Here is an 11,608-nt window from a genome sequence, read left to right as displayed (position 1 = left end):
AGAGCTTTGTTTTGGATTTATTTATGTAATGTATCTTTAACTTTTAAGTTTTCCTGTAGTAAACTTTGATATTATTCTATGCTTAAGTTTTCATAATTTAGTAATATAAGAAGTAAAAAGAGGTAATGTCCTATAACCAATAGGGTGCTACATCTAACACCTCCTATTATTTTTTAAAATTCATCTAATTTACTCCCCATATCAACAAAATACAGTTAAACATATAAAATATTCATATAAATTTCTCACCTACATTTCAAGTGCTTAAATAGTAAATTCTACTAACCTACAGCTTCACATTACATCTGATAGTCTAGAGTAAAATTTCTAAATTATAAATTTGGCATACTAACATCATCATATTCAACAATATTTTGACAGCTAAAAACAAAATCTCACCTCAGGAAAGAATTAGTAATTTCCTCCTCCTCCTAGGTTAAACACTCATGAATTTTAAATAAATATTTTACACCTGTTTGATATAATTTAAGGTATTTTTGAATAAGTTTACTTGTGTAACCATTTTAATATATTAGCTAAATCAATTCACCAGTGGAAAAAGGTCCATTGAGTCTTGTACTATTAATAATTATACTGCAATGCATTAATAAAAAAATGAAGTCATTATGTTTTCATGTTTTACACTTATATTTTAGATCATTCCATGACACTTTCTAAAATTTAAACTTGGGTATGAATTTGGGACATATTACAAGCTCATTAATAATAATAAAGAAGACGTCCTTTGTTATTGAAGAAACATTACATATATGATCTTGTTCTACCATAGTCACGTTGAAGTATTTATTTACAAGGGAATACAATTACTAGACATCTCCTCTTTTAATGGGGATGGCTTGCTTACTCTAGAAAGGAAAAAACCATAAGAACATTGTTAAAAAAATGGGCATTATTGTAGTTGCTCATTCTAGGCTGCACAAGTAGGAGCTTTTCCTGTTATTACGGGCTTGACGTTAGCACATTTAGCTGTTGTTGCAGCTACATTGAATGTGAGATCCACATCAGTCATCTCTACACCCTCACATGGTGCACCACTACTACAAATAAAAATCACTCCTTCTTTAGTACCTGAAGTGCCCTTAATGTTCTTGAAGGAAACCTTGCTTATCTTGATTTTTGACGGACTCTATGCCATCATAAGAAAAAGAAATGGAACAAAAATCAGTCTTTTAAATCAATTTAGTGAATGAACTATTTAGTCACTAAAATAATATGATCAGCCTATACATTACTGGATGAGGAATTAAATACCTTTTAGGAGCACTGGTTCCATGGACAATACTCTTGATCTATGATGACAGGGTTCGAAACATTTTTCATGGTAATATCTTCAAAATGCATATCAGTAACTGTAATTGTTAATGGCGTGCTAGGCCAAGTCTTAATCCTCAGACCGTTATCTGTATCTGTCAAAATGCAATTCTTAACTAGAAGACCTTCAACGGCCTCTTCATTATCGTACCTCCCAAGGCTTCCAACACTAATGCCATGACCAGGTCCACAGTTCACATTTTGGACAGTTATATTTTTGCAATCATACCCAATGAGACACAGTCATCTCCAGTAGCAATGTTTGTATTAAGAACCTTCACATCTGTGGATCTTCCAATGTGAATCCCATCGGTGTTGGGACTATCTTCTGGGGCACTAATTTTAAACCCATCAAATGTCAAATTGTTGCACGCCAAAACATTCACATGAAAGTTTTTGCTATCCCTGGAAGTAAGGTCACGGACAATTGATTTATTGAGGAAATTAAAACCGAAATTCTGTTGACATTTGTAAAATAAAACATAAAAGGCATTAAATTTGTGTTGGATAAAAGCACAAGTTGTGACACCCTCTACCCCTCACATATATACTAACAAAGGAATAAAAATTCAAATATTAATTAAAAGTATTTTTTTTAAAACATTTTTAAATACAAGCCTTTCAAAGGGATAAAAGGTTCACAATCCCTTTCTTCTACATCATATTCAAACTTGTCCGAATAAATAATAAAGTCATCGGCTCGAACAAGGCCGTCTGAGACTTCATACAATTAATATAAAACCTTATACCCCAATGTCACATCCTATCAGAGCGTTGTGTCTCGACGTCCTTCAGCACAATATTCCTTAAAGCAGTTCACCTAGTCATCTGCTCCCCCGAACACAGAGTTCAAGATCATCACAGGATCCAAACACAAACAATAAATCGGGAGTGAGTTATCACATTCCTAACTAATAGAGAAACAAGACAACTAGATATACATATCATATAAACCAAATAAAACTTACTTACACGTAATTCCACCACTTTGTCATTCAAAATTCACTTTTCATCAATCAATCACACTTTTCAATCATCAATCACATTACATAGGAATCACACGCTCTGATCAAGACATAATAACACCTCAATTTCATAATAAACAATTAGCAAGCGCATGAAACAGTTATGCTAAGACTCAAGCCTATATGCAATGTGGTACCATGTCAGTGAAAAACCACCCTGGGGCGCTTAGGAGTACATAACAAGACACACCACACAATGGGTTTGTCAGGTCACTCTCACTAAGTAAGATCATAGGGAGACCAGTCAGGGTCACGATGTTTTGCGAGAATGCTCCAACCATATGGGATCAGCATAGGCTTAAAGGAGCACTCAAACCCGGTGACCCCCAAGGCCTACACTCCGAAGAGTCCGTCAGGGTCTCTCCCTCCTGATTCAGGTCCAACCCCTAAAATCATTTTAGCACACAGACACTGCTAGTGAATTATACAATACCCACGACCTCACACTCGTGTCTTAAACACGTACAACATATTGCGCTACAATTTAACACTGGTTCCTAAACAAGAACCTACACTTTCTCTTTAACACTGGTTCCTAAATAGGAAACCTACACTTTCTCTTTAACACTGCGCATTTACACTTTTCTCAAGATAACACTGGTCGGGTTATTGTACAATTCACAGCTTACAACACAAATAATGTCACATCAAGAATTAATCACACATTTATTCACAACCAAAACTCATTCACAATTTCACATCTCATAATGTCACAATCCACCATCACATGTTTACACGTATCTCACAAATTAACACATGTTCAACTTTACACTTATACTCAACCTCAATAACAATATTATAATCTCAAAGCAACATGTTATTCTGCAATTCATCACATACTCACAATTTGAATCATCATTTCATATCCTCAATATAACAATTTATATAAAAGACCATCACAACATGAGGATTAAAATCCCTCAAATAATATTACACAATTATATCAAAATCATAGGTCGAAACATACAAATATCAAGAGCACAATTTATCAAGCAATCTTCATTAGGACATCAATATTTTATTTATAATCATAAAGGAAAAAATTGTAATTTAACAAACATCCCAAAATAAAACCCCAATTTAATCCTCTAAGGATCCCTAGACATGTTCTCACTAATCCCCAATTGTGAGTAACTCATCCCTTACCTCTGAGCGGACTCACGTGTCTTCAGCCAGTGATAGCAACATCTCTAGCGATTTCCTGAAATTCTTTCAATTATTCCTCTGACTGCTCCGATAGAATTCCCAAACGTCAGAGAGACGGAGAAGAGATTGAAACCTCCACTTGTACTGTCTTCATGCGATTCCTTTTTCTCCCTCCACGAATATTATATCGCAAAACCCAACGGTGGAAGCGTGCGGAATTGAATTTCGAACAACATATCCAAATTTCATGGAAATCCAACGGCTAACGAAACCGGGATCGTAGTTTTACCGAGACAGTTTTTGGGTTTCTGCGGAAAATTAAAATGTTACAATGCGAAGGGTTTTCCTCTAAGCTCTCAGATATGATTTTGAAATTCCCAACGGTTAAAATGTTCAGAATTGGGTTGCGAACATGATACTCAAATTTCACGACGATCCAACGGTGAACGGGTATGAGATCGTCGTTTTTCTGAGACTGGTTTGGTGGACTGCGGGAAAAAGAAAGGGTTTTGAGAGGAGAAGGGGAAAAACGAAAATGAGGCCAAAAGGAGGTAACTGACTTAACATAACTATTTATACCTAGGGTACTCAGCCTATTATTTGCTCTATATTTATTTATTTATTTATTTTTACTAAAAAGTTTTTTTAAATTTATTTACGAAAAATTGGGATGTTACACAAGTTATGTTATACTGTTTAATTTCAATATTAATATTTAGTTACCATGCAAAGCATCTTGCAGTTCTTGTTTGTTGTACAATCATTTTGTTTCCAAGCAATTGGACCTTGACCATCAAAAACTCCTTTCCCTGACAGGGTGAAAGAGTTAACATGTTGAACCTTAAACCATTGTTCAGCCCCCTTAAGGTTAGCTAAGTTTGTAGGTGCTTGAATTGTTCCATCAACTTGAACCTCAATAGGAGCCTTGCAAGGACCTTTTACATCAACTGCACCCATTTGATATGTACCAGCTAGAATCACAATTTTGACAGCAGTTGTCGATGCACATGCTTGAGTCCAGGCACCTAAGAAAGCCTTTAGAATGTGCAAATCACAAATCAATTAAAAAAAAGAAGTGATAATAATTAAAAAGATCCTACCTTAAAGACTACACCTATTTTTTATATCAAATGGTGAAATCAATTTTTTTTTTTTGTTACATGTTGATACCTGGCTTATATCTGAATTTGGTTTTCCTCCAAATCTTGATATGTCAAGATCCCCTTTGTTGTGCAATACCAAAGTCGACTAGAAATAAAGAAAAAAATATTGTGATTATAGTGAACTTCATATTATTTTTGTTTTTGTTTCTGGCACACTATTTTTGCGCTTCTCTTGAATGAATTGATTTGAGTATAATTGGAATATATTTATATTAGAGTAGAGAGGCTTGAACACCATAAACCGTTATAAACAACTATTATCTAAATATATATTTCCTTTTTTAGTTGTTTGGTTGATTTTTTATCGTTTTAATTTTTAACAATTAATTTTATATCACTCGTTAATAACCTATTATTATAATTTCCTGAAAATTAATTATTTATAAAAAGTAGATTTAAGGTGATTTAATTTGATTCAGACAAATTCCATGTTTAGAAACAATTATATAATTTATGGATAAAAGATATACAAAACTTACCTTTTACAATTGGAATCCATTAAAAAGAATTCATTTATTTTAATTTATCATCTTGCCTTTTACCTAAAATTATAAAAGATCAACATTTAGAATGTGTAACAATAAATTATAGTAAATTTCAGCATATTGAAATTAAAATTTTAAAATTATAAAATTTTATAAATAACTCATTTTCTTAACACTACACATACATATTTTCCATATAACACAAATAAGTCTAATGTTATGGATTCCTATTTTATAAATACAAATACCTTGTTATTATTATTATTATTATTATTATAGATGATAACTTCAATGTGTACTATTTTTATGGTTCCGCCTTTCTAATCTGTTACGAGGGTATCTAGGGCTCTACCTCAGATATGCCATCTCCATATCTAGAGAGTCGTGGAATACCGACATAGTGGCTCTACCCACGTGGCAGCATGCCCTCAAGAGATTCTTCCGCAAGGAGCCACTCTTATAAAAGACCCTGGGTTGAAAGACTTGGAGAACTTTAACTTATTCTGGATCTACACCAGATTTGAATCAAAAAGAGATCTCAAGATTCCTCTCTGCCTCTCTTGGTCCTCCACCATCTATGAAGCACCCATATTGACACCGGACACAACATGGACACTGACACGTGAACACATGTAATGTCCCAGACACTGAGACGGACACTGGACACGATAAGGGGCTGGAGTGTTCGTGCTTCATAGTCCGCCATACACGACTGAAGCAAAGCCTACTCCTCCATGTCGGAGGCCATTCCACGAACCTTACCGAACATTGGCGCCGTTTGTGGGAAACAACTAAACCAAAACATCAAACACTCCAATGCTGACTCGCTAACTCAAGTCGAATTGAAAAATTGTACGGTAAAATGGTGGAAGCACGCAATTACAAGTCTTCAACAGTTAATGAACAACTCCTGAAGCAAAAAGGAAAAGAAGGAGGGAGCACTTCCTATCTCTTCCAAAGTCACACGACACCCGCCACATCTGAACTCAAGCATATGCAACGATGAATAAGGTGGATTCGTCTGTCAAAACCCTAGCTTCAATGATACAACAACAAGAAGTCACTCTGGAGGCACAAAAGATGATAATCAACGAGCTGTAATGGAAGAATCAACAACGAAATAATCAGCTGAATACACATCATGGCTTGGATCCGGGATCCTTGAGCGAAGAAGTCACGTCAGAATCGATGAACAAGAAAACGAAAGGAGATGGGGTCTTCACTATTGTAGCAATAGAAAACAAGATAATTCTTTTCACCATGCATTTCTCGGAGAGAGTCATGAACGTTGGAGTCCCAAAACATTTGCAACATCTCCCAATGGTGGATCTAAACAATCAAATAAGCGTCGCCTTTTTCTATTGTAGAGCCTCTACCACGCTGATGTGCAAAGCTTTCCCTCTATCGTTTAAACAAACTGCACTCCTTGGCACCTCGGTCAATAGACTCATGGATGCAATTATGAGAAGTATTCAAGGCCACCTTCGTAACACCCTCAAATTTACAACCCTGTAAATTGTTACTGTTACGTACGTAAGAAATTTAATTAGGATTTAATTAATTATTTATAATAACAAAATATGTGTCTTAAGTAATTTCGTAACTAAAGGAAATAAAGGAAAATAGAGGAAATTAGTAATTCCTAATAATGGTTAAGTAGGAATGTCTATAAAAAATAATTGTGTGAAATGCATGTAATTGTCTATGTTTCTTGTTGTGACTGAACTGTCTTTTTGTGTGTGGTTTAATTAAAAATCAGTGTTAAGTTATATAATGGACTGTGATAAAATAAGTTATGGACTATGATTTGATTAGACATCAAATTGTTAATTTATTTATTTGTGAGTGAAATGTTTTCTTAAGAACTAAGTTTTTTGTGATTAATTGTGGATAAGTGTTTGCCCGCATATTCTTTTGCCGGAGATATTTTATTGTAATTTAATTATTTTAAGAAAAGATTAAATAATTGATCGTTGGAATTTGTTTAATGTCTCAAGTATTGAGTCTTATAAAAAATATTTATTGATTAGATTTAATTATTAAAGTTAGTAGAAAAGTATTTTTTGTGCGAGAAAAATAAATTCAGAGTGTAAGGTTACACTATGTAAATTAATTACACAATGTAAACCTCATTTAACAATCATAACAAGCTGAACAATGGGAGAAGGGGCGGAGCAAAATGACTTCCCCTACATCTCTTTAATCACTTCAACACTCAACCTTCATACCCCACATTCCTAACCAATCAAAATTCATGCAAACCCCTAATACTCCACCCACCTACTCACTTAATTTATTTCATTCTAGCTTTGTCCACAAGTTTGGGAGCAACATAGGAGAAATTTTTGTTTAACTTTTACCTTTCTGAAAATACGATTCTTTTAACTTCATGTTGTAAAAAGTAAAGTCTTTTGGATTTGGGAAGAGGTAGAAATGCACAAATCTTTGAACTATGTTCAAAGTGAAGTGTTTTTTTTTTTAAGATTTTTGCTAATGAAGTATTTTCGTTGTTGGAAAGATAAGAAATTTTCCTTTAAGTTTGTATAAAAAGTTTTCAACCAAGTGTTGATGTGTTGCCTTGTTATTTTTTGTCTAAGTATTGTGTGTTGAATTTGATGATTTCCATTAGAGTTAGGATCTGTTTGTTAATGATTGAAAGCCTCAACGAGTGTGAATCCTGAGCAACTATATAGTTGGAAGGTGTGACCTCGGACAACTGTTGCATGTGATGCGTTATGGACGATAATGATTTGTGTGTTAAGGTCTGTGTGGGGGTGGATATAGGAACTCAAACACAAGTCTTAGTAAACTAGGACCCCAATCTAGTGGGCACATGGTGTCTCGAAAGATGTGCACCTTTGTGTGATCGATGTAGGGACTGAAGCATGAGTCCTAGTGTGGACTATAACCCTGTTCTAGTGGACATTGTGTGTGTTGAACGACATGCAATGCTTTGTGTTAGTTCACAAGAACTCAAGAATGAGTGCCCATGTGACTAAGGTATTTTCTCTGAGAGAATAACGCACTTGAGAGACATTCAAGTGAAAGCAAACTCAAGGCACAATGCAAATATTTTCTTCAAAAGAGTCACATAGGGGGTTGTGTTGGATGTTGTGAGAGGTCGCTAGACGATGATCGATTGGCGATTTCCAACATGAGGTGTAGATGGAATTCCTATTTTGTGATGATGTTATGTCCGGATGATTCTCAAATTTGCTTCACCTTTCAATGCCATTTTGTACCTGTGTAGTCAGATCCCATGGTGACAATAAAGTGAACAATCAATAAGAAAGAAGTAAGGGTGAGTTTGGTTGTGTAGAAGAGAAAAGAATGGAAGAGAATTGTGAAGAAATATTTGAATTAAAGTAGAGAGAAAGAGGTGTGGGATCCACACTGATTTTTTAAAATTTCATCCATTTCCTTCTCAATTTGAACTTAAACAAACACGCACTAAGGGTGGGCATGGTTAGGATTTTTACAAATCCAATCCATATCCAAACCAAACCATTTAAAGTGGTTTGGATTAAAATCCAATCCATTTTTTAAAACCAGGTTTATCCAGGTTATTTCAAGCTAGAGACATTAAAGCAATTACATATCTATAGCAATAATTGAAGAATTTATTGGAAGGAAAAAAACCAAAAGTAATACCATATATAATTTTTATAATGTAAGAGAATGTAACCACACTACTAGACCATCAACATTCTAACTCAAAGGATGTGTGATATGAAACCAGTTAATCAAGTTGCTCATCATTCAAAAAAATAAACCTTTGGACTCTTGTTTCCTTAACTTTATAAAGTTCAACTAAAAATAAACCTTTGTAAACACTACATAATGACATGACCACACTACAATTAATAAATTTGTTTCATCTCTAACTAACTCCAATTATTGGACTACTTCCTCCTTGTGCAAACTAACTAAGCTTTTGGTTTAGCCCTTGGCTAACCCTGATCCTCTTTCCTAACAATACCTCCCCCCTTAAAAAGAACCTTGTCCTCAAGGTTAAATTCTGGAAATTGTTAATAAATGGTATCTTTGTCTTCCCATGTTGCCTCCTCAGGTAATTTGTCCTACCATTGAATCAAAAGTTGCTCCATATGTTCCCCTTCTTGCTCAATCATCCTAGTCTCTCCCCAACTCTTGATGCGGTTGCACACCATTGGAATGGCCTTGCAGCTCTGCTGACAGCTCGACTTCTACCGGATGATCTCCAACAACTAACTTGAGTTGGGAGACATGAAAAATTGGATGAATATGAGCATGTTCTGGTAGTTGTAGTTGAAAAGCCACTACTCCAATTTGCTTGGACCACTTGATAAGGACCATAGTACCTAACTACCAACTTAGGATACAATCTAATAGGCATTGAAGTTTTCCTAAGAGGCCTGATTTTTAAGTACACCCAATCTTCAACTTTTATCTTGGATGGCACTCTATGAGCATTTGCATACCTTGTCATATGATCTTGAGCCCTCCCTAAATGATACTTCAATTGTTTCAAAGCTTTATCTCTCTCCATCATATCTTGTGCTACAACTTCTACCAACATCTCCCCCGAAATGAATCTTGCTAGTGAAGAAGGAACTCTACCACCCACCACCTTGAATGGTGTACACCTCACTGCACCTTGATAACTTCTATTAAGGTCTAGATAAACCTTGAAACTCCTTCTCCTTACCTTTCCTTGATAGAGCATCAACTGCCTTGTTTGTAGCCCTTTTTTTATGCACAATGTCAAAGTCATAACCCAAAAGCCTAACCAACAAATTTTTCTGATTTTGAGTAGTAATCCTTTACTCTAACAGGTATTTTAAAATTTGTTGGTCTGTATATACAATAAATTTTTGTCCTAGCAAGCATGGCCACCAATGCCATCAATTCCTTCTCGTAAAATGACTTGTTTAAAGATAATTTTGATAATGGCTTTCTGAGAAATGCTATCGCCTTTTTGTTTTGGGACAACACGACACCTATCCCTATTACAGATGCATCACACTCAATGAAAAAAGACTGAGAAAATTCCATCATAGTAAGTACAGGAGCAGTAGTTATAGCTTCCTACAATTGCATAAAAGCTTTAGCACTCTCTTGGGACCATTTAAAATTTCCTTTCTTCAACATATCCATCAACGGTTGAGCTATCTTTCCATATCCACAAATAAATATCCTATAATAGCTTGTAACACATCAGAATAACTTCCATTTTTTGCTTGTCCATAGAAACCCCCCTGATGTGAAATAGTGTGGTCTAAATACTCTACCTCAGTTTTTCCAAAACTACACTTCTTCAAATTTGCAAAAAAACTTTGCTTCACTAATGTCTCCAATACAACCCTTAGTGTATTATACGATCCTCCCAAGACTGGCTATACATTAAGAAATCCTCAAAAAAGACCAAAACAAACTTCCAAAGGAAAGGCTATGTAATGTTGAATTCATAGCACATTGAAATGTTGCAGGCGCATTTGTCAATCCAAAGGGCATTACTACAAACTCATAGTGACCTTGATTGCTCCTAAAGGCTATTTTTGGTATATCATCCATGTGCATGCAAATTTTGTGATATCCAACCCTTAGATCATTGAAAAATATCTAGCCCAATTCAATTCATCTAGCAGTTCCTCAATAACTAGTATAGGAAATTTGTCTGTACAGTTACCTTGTTAAGGGCTCTATAATCTATGAAAAATCACCAACTACCATCCTTTTTTGGTTGTTTCTTTGTGCACCAGTAAAATTTCTTGTGCACCCAGCAACACTTTGAAATTCTGAAACTACCCTTCCCTTATAACTTCTTTTTCTTCGTTTTCCTTCTGCATACTATATTTTTTTTTCTTTGCCTTCACCTTCATTCTTGTGAGAGGTTATCATGAGAGGTAATCATTCGTTGTTGTGTCCTCTTTGATCGAGGTGCATTTGCATTGTTACGGTGGTTTGTTGGCAAGTGGTGGTTGTGGTGGTGGTGGTGTGGCCATTAACGGCGGAGGTAAGGTCTGTAACTTCGATCTAGTTTTTTTTCCACGTAAAACTTACAGGTTAACAATCCATAAGTTATATACAATTTGCGGATTGATAATCCATAAGTTTTATATAACTTACAGATTATCAATCCGTAAGAAACTTACGGATTGACAATCCGTATGTTACTTACGGATTGATAATATGTAAGTACCATAAGGATTAGCAATCCGTACGAACCTTACAGATTATCAATCTGTACAAACCTTACGGATTAACAACCTGTATGATACTTACGGATTGTCAATCCGTAAGTTACTTATGGATTACCAATCCGTAAGTTACTTATGGATTACCAATCCATAAGTTTTTTTTTTAACTTTTTTTAAAAAAATTATTTTTTTATTTAAATATAATTAGTATTATTAATTAAAATAATTTTAAATAGGTATAGTTTCATAATTCATTCAAAACTTTTAGTTTTTATAGT

General features: G+C 34.7%; 1 pseudogene; it reads right to left on the bottom strand.

Annotated features, from left to right (window-relative positions):
* Nucleotides 1-875: 875 nt before the first annotated feature.
* Nucleotides 876-4,794, bottom strand: LOC114414273 (annotated as a pseudogene).
* Between the last annotated feature and the right edge of the window lie 6,814 nt (nucleotides 4,795-11,608).

The sequence above is a fragment of the Glycine soja genome, chromosome 6, assembly GCF_004193775.1.
Source record: "Glycine soja cultivar W05 chromosome 6, ASM419377v2, whole genome shotgun sequence".
NCBI lineage: Eukaryota > Viridiplantae > Streptophyta > Magnoliopsida > Fabales > Fabaceae > Glycine > Glycine soja.
Note: the sequence above shows the minus strand (reverse complement) of the source record. Positions and strands in the feature narration are given on the sequence as shown.